Source organism: Taudactylus pleione, unplaced genomic scaffold (assembly GCF_031769625.1).
Source record: "Taudactylus pleione unplaced genomic scaffold, aTauple2 ptg000026l, whole genome shotgun sequence".
In the NCBI taxonomy this organism is placed as follows: domain Eukaryota; kingdom Metazoa; phylum Chordata; class Amphibia; order Anura; family Myobatrachidae; genus Taudactylus; species Taudactylus pleione.
Window position 1 is genome coordinate 6,006,017 of NW_028284428.1, and position 11,456 is coordinate 6,017,472.

Consider the following 11,456-nt stretch of genomic DNA (forward strand, 5'->3'; position numbering starts at 1 on the left):
AATGTGTGTCCTTGTACACAGCCAGTGTAGCTGCAATGCTGCCAGGGATTGTCTCAATATAAATTCCAGCCGCTGTGTGAACATACATATTTTCACATAGACGATGCGTACGGAATTGCAGAAGCGACAACATTTGCATCCATCTCTAAATCAGGCCCATAGTATGGGTTTAAATTGATTAGGGAAAAATTAGCAAAAAAATTTAAATATATAATCATTTCAAGAACACATTTTTTGGTTTAAGCGTATACATATAAGCCTGGTGTTTGCTATTTTGGATAGTTGGAATTAATGTTGAAACAAGAACCACAAAGTATTTATTTGTGGTGTTACAAAGTGACATAGCAAACAATTAGCAACTCCTGTATAAAGTTTTTTTTAAAGCATTACATGTCTTATTATTTTCTAAGTAAATAAAATCAATTTCACATAAATTCCTTTTGCTGTTGATAACCATACATATATTTGCTACAGTATGTCATTTTGTAATATGAGTTACCATGGAATGACCCATAATGTTTTGTTTCACCTAATTGAAATTTAAAAAAAAAAACTTTTTGGCCCCTTTGGTTGAAATTTATTTGATGTGTTAGGATGAGAACAAATACTACTGGTACTTTCTGAAAACTCAGTCTCCTAAAAAAAAAAAGGTATATTTTGTGTTGGTGCTGCATAAAAAATCAGTGATTTTGATGTTAAAAAATGGCAGCGAAAACGTTAAATCACAGATTTATCCCATATGATTTGGGTATATTTAAATCTGTTTTAGTAATTTTGTTTTAAATGCCAACTTCACACATTACTCATAGAAGAGACAATTCCAAGCCAAAACACTGCAGTATTTTTTTTCCTTCAACTAGCACACCTTGTGAGTCATAGGATAATTAAGAGTCAATCAAGCTTCAAAAGATAATTAATGCAACCTAACATTTGTGCCCATGAGCATCTTGCCAGACAGAAGAATTGTGGTTAATATGGAACATTATACAGTTATTTTTAAATTAGTTTTAAACTCCACATGTGGCTGGATTAATAGGAAACAAAAAAACACAATTATTTTATAGATAGCTAATTTGGTTTAATTAAGTATACTGAAAGCTATTTCCAAATACTTAAAAGGAAATGCCATACATTGTTGTTTTTAACTATATCTGTGAATAGATAATAAAATATTTGTAAATTACTGTACTCTCTGTTAAAATAATGAAATACAGTTCATTTTCAGAAAAATAAGGTTCCATTGTATTAAGGTTTTTCCTATTTATACACCTTTAAAATCTTTACATGTATTCCACTCATTAATCAAATGTTTGTCATGCATACTCTTCCACCAACACTGTACTTTCACCTGCTGCACATTTACTGCACTGTATCTCTCATACAGACTTTATTCAATCTTCCAGTTTTCCTCCCCCTACTTACCTTATCCAAACCAAGACCATGTTTTCTTCAACACCCCCATCACTGTTACGATTCGCTACCAGGATTTGTGACAGCCTTAGCAGTTTCTAGTCCTGGCTGTTGCTAGGCAGCATGGAAGGTGTCAGTATTGTGGAAGCATTCAGCTACAGCTAGTCTGCAATCTAGCTATCAGTGTGTATGCAGTTCGGCTGTATTGCAATTAGGAGGATGGTTGCATTTGTTCCTTTTTCTGATTTATTGCATTTACTCCCACCATTCCCTGCTGGTGATAGGGTATACCTTGTATTGCTGCCTGGTCTGTTCCATGTGTATCGTTGTTCTGGTCTCCTGTTCTGCATATGTCCAGCCATGTCTGTTCCCAGTTTACTATGTTCTTGTGGAACTTTAATTATTATTTCTACCAACTGCAAGTATTGCCAAACCTACGCAGTGAATATCTGCCTTGCACACCTATGCTAACACAGTGAATATTATCTCTGCTAGTAGTGTTTCTGCTAATACAAATATCTGCCTTGCACAGATATATATATATATATATATATATATAGAACAAGGGTACTGTTAATAGCGCTACACCAAGAATTATCTGTGTTTAAGTCCTTTAAAATGAATTCTTCCAAAAATACACTCCCCGTGTGACAGGTGGCCGCCAATTTTCTCCTGAGAGACTGTTGTTGTATCGTCTCAAATAGTAGTAGAGTATCTAAAAAAAGAGGTGAGAAAAGGCGCTCTCTGGTGTAGTATTTTAGAAATATTTGAATTTTCAAGATAAGTATTATAAGTACCTTCATCAATTAAAAAACAGGCACATCAGGGGTCTTAGTATGGAGCCAGCGTGTACTCGTTCTCAAAAAGAATCCCAGAATCGACAGATAACTTTATCAAGTGTGCCCTCGGAATTCTGAAACAATCACTTTGGTTCCGCTCCTCCCCGTACATTCAATGGTGGAACCTCCTCACACCTCCTCTCGCCCTGCCGCTGCTGCATCCAAAAACTTTAATTGATGAAGGTACTTGAAATACTTATCTTGAAAATTCAAATATTTCTAAAATACTACACCAGAGAGCGCCTTTTCTCACCTCCTTTTTTATATATATATATATATATATATATATATATATACACATATATACATATATATGCTGTGTTGGAATCTGTGCTGCTTCTCCACCTGCAAGTCATGCTGTGTGGACTGTTGTTGCTGTCTGCTGAATCACCTGTTTGCTATCCAGACTAACTGTCCTGCAATTAACATTGTGGATGCTGGTTCTGATTCTGAAATTTCCCTGACCCTGCTAAGTATCTGTATCTACTCCAGTCAATATCCTGTGATCACCCTTGTATTGTATAAGCACCTACTGCCTGAGCTTAAGTCCTGGAGGCCTCCTAAGTACCGGTGAGTGTATTCAACTTTATTGAAACAATGCATGGTTGCTATAGGCAGAAGATCTCAGTAGGAGGCTCTAGGGGTCTTATACATATACAGGGATGTTTTATAACATTATCACCAGCCAAAATATTCAGCTGGAAAATTAATCCTGCATAATTCCTATCTGATCAACTTCAGACACTGAAACAGAAATGTTAGGACTTGTCCCTCCAAGAGTCTCCACACTACTCTGTTGGCAGCATTAGCTATTAAAGATCCCATGATGTATCCCGATGATCGATTCTCTGGAGATAGGAGTCTTTCATTTTCGTAAGGCATGCTATACTTTTGGATGAGACCACACTCCTCTGGATCAGAGGTAAAAAGAATAGGGATTGTTATCTCATTGCTCCAAGGTGACCCGCAGACCAGGGCATTTTGTCTATCTGCAGAACATCCAGTCCATCAGATAGTGGATGCCTTCTTCGCTGCTTTGGGGTTCCGCTAAGATGATCTGGATCGAGCTACTACAGCGGAGGCTCAGTTACATTCTCTCTGGCAAGGAAGGAGTACCGCCAAAGCATACTGCACAGAATTCCAGCGCTGGGCTAACGATTGTGGTTGGAATGACCCAGCATTATGCAGTCAGTTCCGTTTCGGCCTAACGGCACAGATAAAACATCATCTTGTGCAGTATCCGTCATCTATATCCTTGGCTGCCTTGATGCTGTTGGCCATTCGGGTAGATCGATGCATCAAAGAATAAAGGATGGAGAAGTAGGGTCCATCCCCATTTTTCATTACTTTTGCCATCTGTGGAAGATCCAGATCCCATGCAGAAAGGGGCTTTCTTCTGCTTGCCTGAAAAGGAGAAGACAGGTAGATGGACCCAGGGTCTGTGTCTCTACTGTGGTAGCAGGGGGCACCATGCACATTCCCATCCTCAGAAGTTGGGAAATGACAGAGCTTAAGTGATGTGGTAGAGAATCAGTTAGGCCTGTCAGCTATGTCAGCTGCAAATTCCATCCTCATTTCAGTGTGCATATTATATTAGTCAGAGGTAAGCAGGTCAAGGCCTTGGCCTTCCTGGACAGTGGAGCTGCAGGAAACTTCTTGGACCTTGCCTATGCCTATGACCAGAGTTAGAATTCCTGCAGATGTACTGGAATCTCCAATTTCCATCTGTGGACTAGATGGACAACAATTGCTCAATGGTCAGATGAAGAGGTAGACACCTCCTCTTCTGCTATCCATCGGTGCCCTGTACACTGAGCTCCTGTCTTACTACCTTATCCACTGCCCTATGGCTCCAATCTAGATTATACTACCTTGGCTGAACCTTTCATCTGTCATCAATTGGGAGACTGGCTGAGTTCTGCGGTGGGGTCCAAACTGCTACAAGGGTTGCCTCACCCATATGGGTTCTACAATTGGATTCTACTCCATTACCACCACCTTACCAAGACATTTTAGATGTCTTCTCAAAGCAGAAAACAGATACTCTCCCTCCGCATCATCAATATGACTGTGCCATCGAGCTAGTTACTGGAGCCAAGCTTCCCAAAGGCAGGTTGTATGCCCTCTCCATTCCGGAGTATGAGGCCATGGAGGACTATATCAAAAAGAACCTTGCCATGGGATTCATGTCCTTCCAAATCCCTGGTGGGCCCAAGATTTTACTTTGTAGGCAATTAGGATGGAACTTTGCGACCCTGCAACTACACTTTGCCACTTATTTCGGTCCTGATTGATCAGCTCTGGGACTCCTCCATCTTTTCCAAGATTGATCTGCTCGGTGCTTATAATCTCATCCAGATCAAAGATGGAGATGAATGGAAGATGGCATTTAACACACACTCAAGACACTATGAGTACCTTGTAAGTCTGTTTGGTCTAGCTAATGCTCCTGCGGTCTTCCAACACTGTATATCAATTACATCCTCTGAGAGTTCCTGGGTCATTTCGAGAATGTCTACCTAGATGATATCATGATCTATTCAATTTCTCTTGAGACACACCGTGCTCATGTCCGCCAGGTACTGCAAAAGTTACGGGAGAACCGCCTCTATGCCAAACTTGAGAAGTGTGAATTTGAAAACACTGAAGTATCATTCCTGGGGTATGTCATCAATTCTAGTGGGTTTGCCATGGACCCTGGTAAACTCAAGTTGGTGCTGGAGTGGACCCGACCCAACCATCTGAAGGCCATTCAGTGGTTCCTTGGGTTTGCCAACTATTACTGCAGATTTATCTGGTCATTTGCCGCAATTGTAGATTCCATTGTGTAGTTGACAAAAAAATGCACATATACTGTCCATTGGTCTCCTACAGCTCCCCATGCCTTCCACAACATCAAGATTCATATCAGCATCCATCCTTTGGCAGCCAGACCCAGCATTGCTGTTTGTGGTGGAGGTTGATGATCCTGTGATTGAAGTGACTGCTGTGCTGAGATTGAAGTGGGTGCTGTCTTATCTCAAATGGACCCATGGGACTCTAGACTTCATTCATGTGCTATTTTATCCAGAAAGTTATCCCCAGCAGAGGCTAAATATGACATTGGCAATCGGGAGCTTTTAGCTGTTAAATTGGCCTTTGAAGACTGGGGACATTGGTTGGAGGGTGCTAGACATCCCGTCACTGTCTACACGGACAATAAAAATCTTGCCTACATTGAGTCATCTAAAAGGCTAAGGCCCTCATTCAGAGGCAGTCGCAAGAAGCAATCACTCTCTCTGAATGAGGGCGGCCTCTTCATTTTTGAAGTGCAGCCTCCTGGCCGTTAGTTAACCTGTGGGTTACCACCCACAGCTTAACAACCGACCAAGTTAATGGGGGCTTGCAACAAGACCCTAAGGTTTGGTCTCGGAAGCCACAAGCCCCAGGGAGCTTCCTGCTCTCATCAAGCAGGAAGCTCCCCACTGACATCACTGAAGATGTCACTGCGGCTGCCCACAAAACGGTAGGTGTTCCTTAAGGAACACCTCCGTTTTGGAAACCACCCCCCGGCCCACCTACAAAATGGGTTGACATTTCGATCAACATCGACAGCTGCCCCTTTTGTAGAGAGCTCTAGAGCGAGAGAGTTTCTCTCTCGCTCCGCGGCTTGCGTACGCGCAGTGCAGCTAAGTATCAACCCGGTTGCGAGCACATCGGTGCTTGCGACCGGGTCTGAATGAGACTCTATGTCCCAAGTAGACAAGGTGGGTGCTATTTTTTTTGCCAGATTCAAGTTTATTATTTCCTACAGACCAGGATTGAAGAATGTCAAGGCAGATGCATTGTCACACAGCTTTCAGTTAGTCCAAACTGCAGTGACACCAGTGAAATCTATTATTCCATCCACTATTATCCATGCTGGTTTGGCCCAAGACCTTGCAGCCCAGATGCATGCCTTTCAGGACCAAGCACTCCCCAAGACTCTGGCTGGGCATCTGCTTATTCCACAGAACCTTTGGGCAACAGTTCTCTCACAGTTCCATGCCAACAGTGCCTTGGGACTGTTACAAGTCGCTGGCATGACTTGTCACTCTCAAACACTGTGGGAATTGCTTCCACTGCTTCCACCTGCTGTGCAAGTACTGCACCACCAGTTTCTAGGCAACCTGGACACCGGACGATGCCACATGTTACTAGGAATGTGGGATGATCATCCATCAATCTTATTGGTTCCTCATTCTTTTTATACCAGGCATTGTCCACTTGGCTTTGTCGGCTATAGTGTCTCCATACATGACCTTCCGGTTCCTGTTGCTAGACTCAGCATTTCCTGTGATTATCTCCCAGCCTGGCTGCATTGTCCACGAGTGTCTCAGAAACTGTTATTTTGAGTGGATTTCCTCTTTCCAGCTTCCACGTTGCTTCCAGCTTTCAAATTTGCATCTTATCACCGGCTTTCCAGCCATCCAGCCACATTACTGGCATTCAGCCGCACCTCAGACACCCAAATCTGCATCACTTCACAGGCTGTCAAGCCATAACACCAGCACTCAGACGCACTTCTGGTTGTCAAAGATGCATCTCTTCACCAGCTCTCAAGCCATACCACAGGCACTCAGCTGCACCTCCGGCTCTCAAAGCTGCATCACATCACCAGCTTTCTAGCCTCACCACCTGCACACTGTCGCATCCGCTGGCTCTCTAGGCACTCCATTGGCTGGCCTTACTGTGCCTAAATCACCGGCCCTTTAGCTGTCACATCTACTCCGCTCTTCTTAGGGTATCTGTCTAAATGTCTACTATCCTGAGTTTAAGTCCAGGTGGCTGCCTAAGTGCCGGTGAATGCTATTTTGTTCTAATAGAACAGCAGGCAGTTGTTAGTGACAGAAGACCTCGACCATTGAATTCTTGTTGTTTAACATGGAGTAGCCTAGGAAACCATAACAGGGACATCCTGGGGTAGCCAAAACCTTGGAACTCTTGTATTGTTCAGTGTGGTGGCCATTAATGACAGTACACATGAGAGTTTGTACAGAGTTGTGACAGGAACAGAGTTGCCAGTAACAAAGTTCCCCACAGAGCACCTACTGGACATCTTCTGCCTCTGCCAATACCTCAAAAACCATGGTATCACATTACTATGGACTTAATTGTAGACCTTCATTGGTCAGGTCAGTGTAATACCATCTGGGCTGTTGTGGATCATTTCAGTAAGATGGCCCTCTTCGTTCCACTGACAGGATTACCCTAATCAAAGACACTTTCCAAGTTATTTTTGCAGCATATATTCCAACTGCATGGCCTCCCACAGGACATTGTGTCGGACCATGGATCTCAATTTGTAGCCGCATTTTCTTTTTGTGCAGCTCTCTAGATCACTATGAGTCTACCTTCTGGGCATCACTCACAATCCAATGGGCTGACAGAGTGGTTAAATCAATGAGTGGAGCAATACTTCTGATGCTATGTCTCCAAGTATCACAACAGCTGGACAAAGTATTTACCTTTGGGCGAGTTTGCACACAACAATGATTGCCACTCTTCTACATCAGTCTCTTCATTCTTCTGTGTTACCGGAATCCATCCAAGGGCTGATTCCTTTGAGCCACTACAACAGGCTTCCAGATCCTTGCCTTCCATTGTTAGACTTCGGGCCATCTGGAAGGGAGTTCATCAGGCTCTCCTAAGGCCATCTAATCATGCCTGTGTTTCTCCTGACCTGTGACGAAGACTGTTTGACTTCAAGGTTGGCCAATTGTTTTGGTTGTCCACAGAAAACATCAAACTCCATCCGCCATCGCAGAAGCGAGGCCCCAGGTACATTGGTCCTTTCAGAATTATGAAACAGATTAATGCAGTGGCATTCCACTTGGAATTACCAACTTCCCTTAAGTTTAACAGTACATTCCACTGTTCTCTGCTCAAGTCAGTTATGCTCTCCAACTGGTTCTGGGTGTGTGCTCCTAGAAAGCCAGCTCAAGTCTTGATAAAGGGTCATCAAAAATATGAAGTGTATTCCAGGTGGGTGATAGGTCAGCTTCAGATCCTAGCACACTGGAAGGGATACGGTCTGGAAGAGAGATCATGGGTTCCAGAGATGTTTGTTCATGCCCCTAGATTTAAAAAGCATTTTTTCAACAGTTCCCTAGTAAGTCAGATGCTAGGGAATCTTGGTCCCTCCTCAAGGGGGGGGTTACAGTTACGATCCACCACCAGGATTTCTGACAGCCATAGCAGTTTCTACTCCTGTCTGTTGCTGGGCAGCAGGGAAGCTTTTGGAATTGTGCAAGTATTCAGCTGCAGCTAGTCTGCAGTCTTGCTCTGTGTATGCAATTTGGAGGATGGTTGCATTGGTTCCTTTTCCTGTTTTATTGCATTCACTCCCACCATTCCCTGCTGGTGAAAGCTTATACCTTGTGCTGCTGAATGGTCCAGTCCATGTGTATCGTTGTTGTGGTCTCCTGCTCTGCATATGCCCAGCTGTGTCTGTTCCCAGTTTACTACGTTCTTGTGGAACTTTTATTATTGTTTCTATCAACAGCAAGTATTTCCAAACCTACACAGTAAATATCTGCCTTGCATACCTATGCTGACACAGTGAACATCATCTCTGCTAGCAGTGTTTCTGCTAATAGAAATATCTGCCTTGCACAAGTGTGTATGTATATGTATATGTATATATATATATATATATTAGGGGTGTGCACCGGCCACTTTTCGTGTTTTGTGTTTTGATTTTTGGATCTGGATCTTTCTTCGTGTTTTGGATCTGGGTTTTGTGTTTTGGATCTGTATTTTTTTTTTAAAAAGCATAAAAACAGCTAAAATCACAGAATTTGTTGGTTTCTCTGCTCCTATGCTATTATTAACCTCAATAACCTTAATTTCCACTCATTTCCAGTCTATTCTGAACACCTCACACCTCACAATAGTGTTTTCATGTCCAAAAGGTTGCACCGAGGTAGCTGGATGACTATGCTAAGCGACACGAGTGGGCGGCACAAACACGTGACCCATCTAGGAGTGACACTGCAGTGGCAGACAGGATGGCAATTAGAAAAACTAGGCCCCAAACTGTACATAATGCAAAGAAAAAAAAGAAGTGCAAGATGGAATTGTCCTTGGGCCCTCCCACCCACCCTTATGTTGTATAAACAGGACATGCACACTTTAACAAATCAATCATTTCAGCGCCAGGGTCTGCCACACAACTGTGGCTGAAATGATTGGTTCGTTTGGGCCCCCACAAAACAAGCTGGCAATTAATGTGTCCCTGCACAAACTGGCTCTACGGAGGCAAGATGTCATCCTCATCCTCCTCATCCACCGATTCCTCACCCTCTTCAGTGTGTACATCCTCATCCTCACAAAGTATTAACTCGTCCCCACTTGAATCCACCACCACAGGTCCCTCTGTACCTTCTGGAGGCTGGTCTCCCTGGAAGAGCTGATAATTCATTTTGATGAACATCATCTTCTCCACATTCTGTGGAAGCAACCTCCTACGCCTTTCGCTGACAAGGTTCCCGGCTGCACTAAACACTCTTTCGGAGTACACACTGGAGGGGGGGCAACTCAGGTAAAATAGAGCCAGCTTGTACAGGGGCCTCCAAATTGCCTCTTTTTCCTGCCAGTACAGGTATGGACTGTCTGACATGCCTACTTGGATGCTGTCACCGATGTAATCCTCCACCATTCTGTCAATGGTGACAGTATCATATGCAGTGACAGTAGACATGTCAGAAATTGTTGCCAGGTCCTTCAGTCCGGACCAGATGTCCAAACTTGGTCCTGCCTGCCCTGCATCACCGCCAGCGGGTTGCTTAGGATACCTAAGTTTTTTCCTGGCAGCCCCAGTTGCGGGAGAAAATGAAGAAGGAGCCGTTGACGTGTCACGTTCCGCTTCAGCTGACAGTGTGTTCACCAGCAGGTCTTTGCACCTCTGCAGGCTTGTGTCGGCCGGAAAGAGAGACACCACATAGGCTTTAAACCTAGGATCAAGCACGGTGGCCAAAATGTAGTGGTCTGATTTCAACAGATTGACCACCCTGGAATCCTGGCAAAGCGAATGAAGGGCTTCATCCACAAGTCCCACATGCCGAGCGGAATCGCTCCGTCTTAGCTCCTTCTTCACTTTCTCCAGCTGCTTCTGCAAAAGCCTGATGAGGGGAATGACCTGACTCAAGCTGGCTGTGTCTGAACTGACTTCACGTGTGGCAAGTTCGAAGGGCTGGAGAACCTTGCACAACACGGAAATCATTCTCCACTGCGCTTGAGTCAGGTGCATACCCCCTCCTTTGCCTATGTCATAGGTGGATGTATAGGCTTGTATGGCCTTTTGCTGCTCCTCCATCCTCTGAAGCATATAGAGGGTTGAGTTCCACCGCGTCACAACCTCTTGCTTCAGGTGATGGCGGGGCAGGTTCAAGAGTGTTTGCTGGTGCTCCAGTCTTCGGCACGCAGTCGCTGAATGGCGAAAGTGGCCAGAAATTTTTCGGGCCACCCAAAGCGTCTCCTGCACGCCCCTGTCGCTTTTCAGAAAATTCTGCACCACCAAGTTTATTGTGTGAGCAAAACATGGGACGTGCTGGAATTTGCCCAGATGTAATGCCCGCACAATATTGGTGGCGTTGTCAGATATCACAAATCCCCAGGAGAGTCTAAGTGGGGTAAGCCACTGGGTGATGATTTCCCTCAGTTTCTCTAAGAGGTTGTCGGCGGTGTGCCTCTTACTGAAACCGGTGATACACAGCGTAGCCTGCCTTGTAACGAGCTGGCGTTTCTGAGATGCTGCTACTGGTGACGCTGCTGCTGTTGCTGCGTAAGGTGATACATCTACCCAGTGGGCTGTCACAGTCATATAGTCCTTAGTCTGCCCTGTTCCACTTGTCCACATGTCCGTGGTTAAGTGGACATTGTGTACAACGGCATTTTTCAGGACACTGAGGACACTTTTTCTGACGTTTCTGTACAGTCTCGGTATCGCCTGCCTAGTGAAGTGGAATCTAGACGGGATTTGGAACCGGGGACACACTACCTCCATCAATTGTCTAAATCCCACTGCACTAATGGCGGATACCGGACGCACGTCTAACACCAACATAGCAGTCAAGGCCTCAGTTATACGTTTTGCTTCAGGATGACTGCTGTCGTACTTCATCCTCCTCGCTAAGGACTGTTGGAGGGTCAATTGTTTAGTAAAAGTAGTGGTGTTCCTACTTCCTC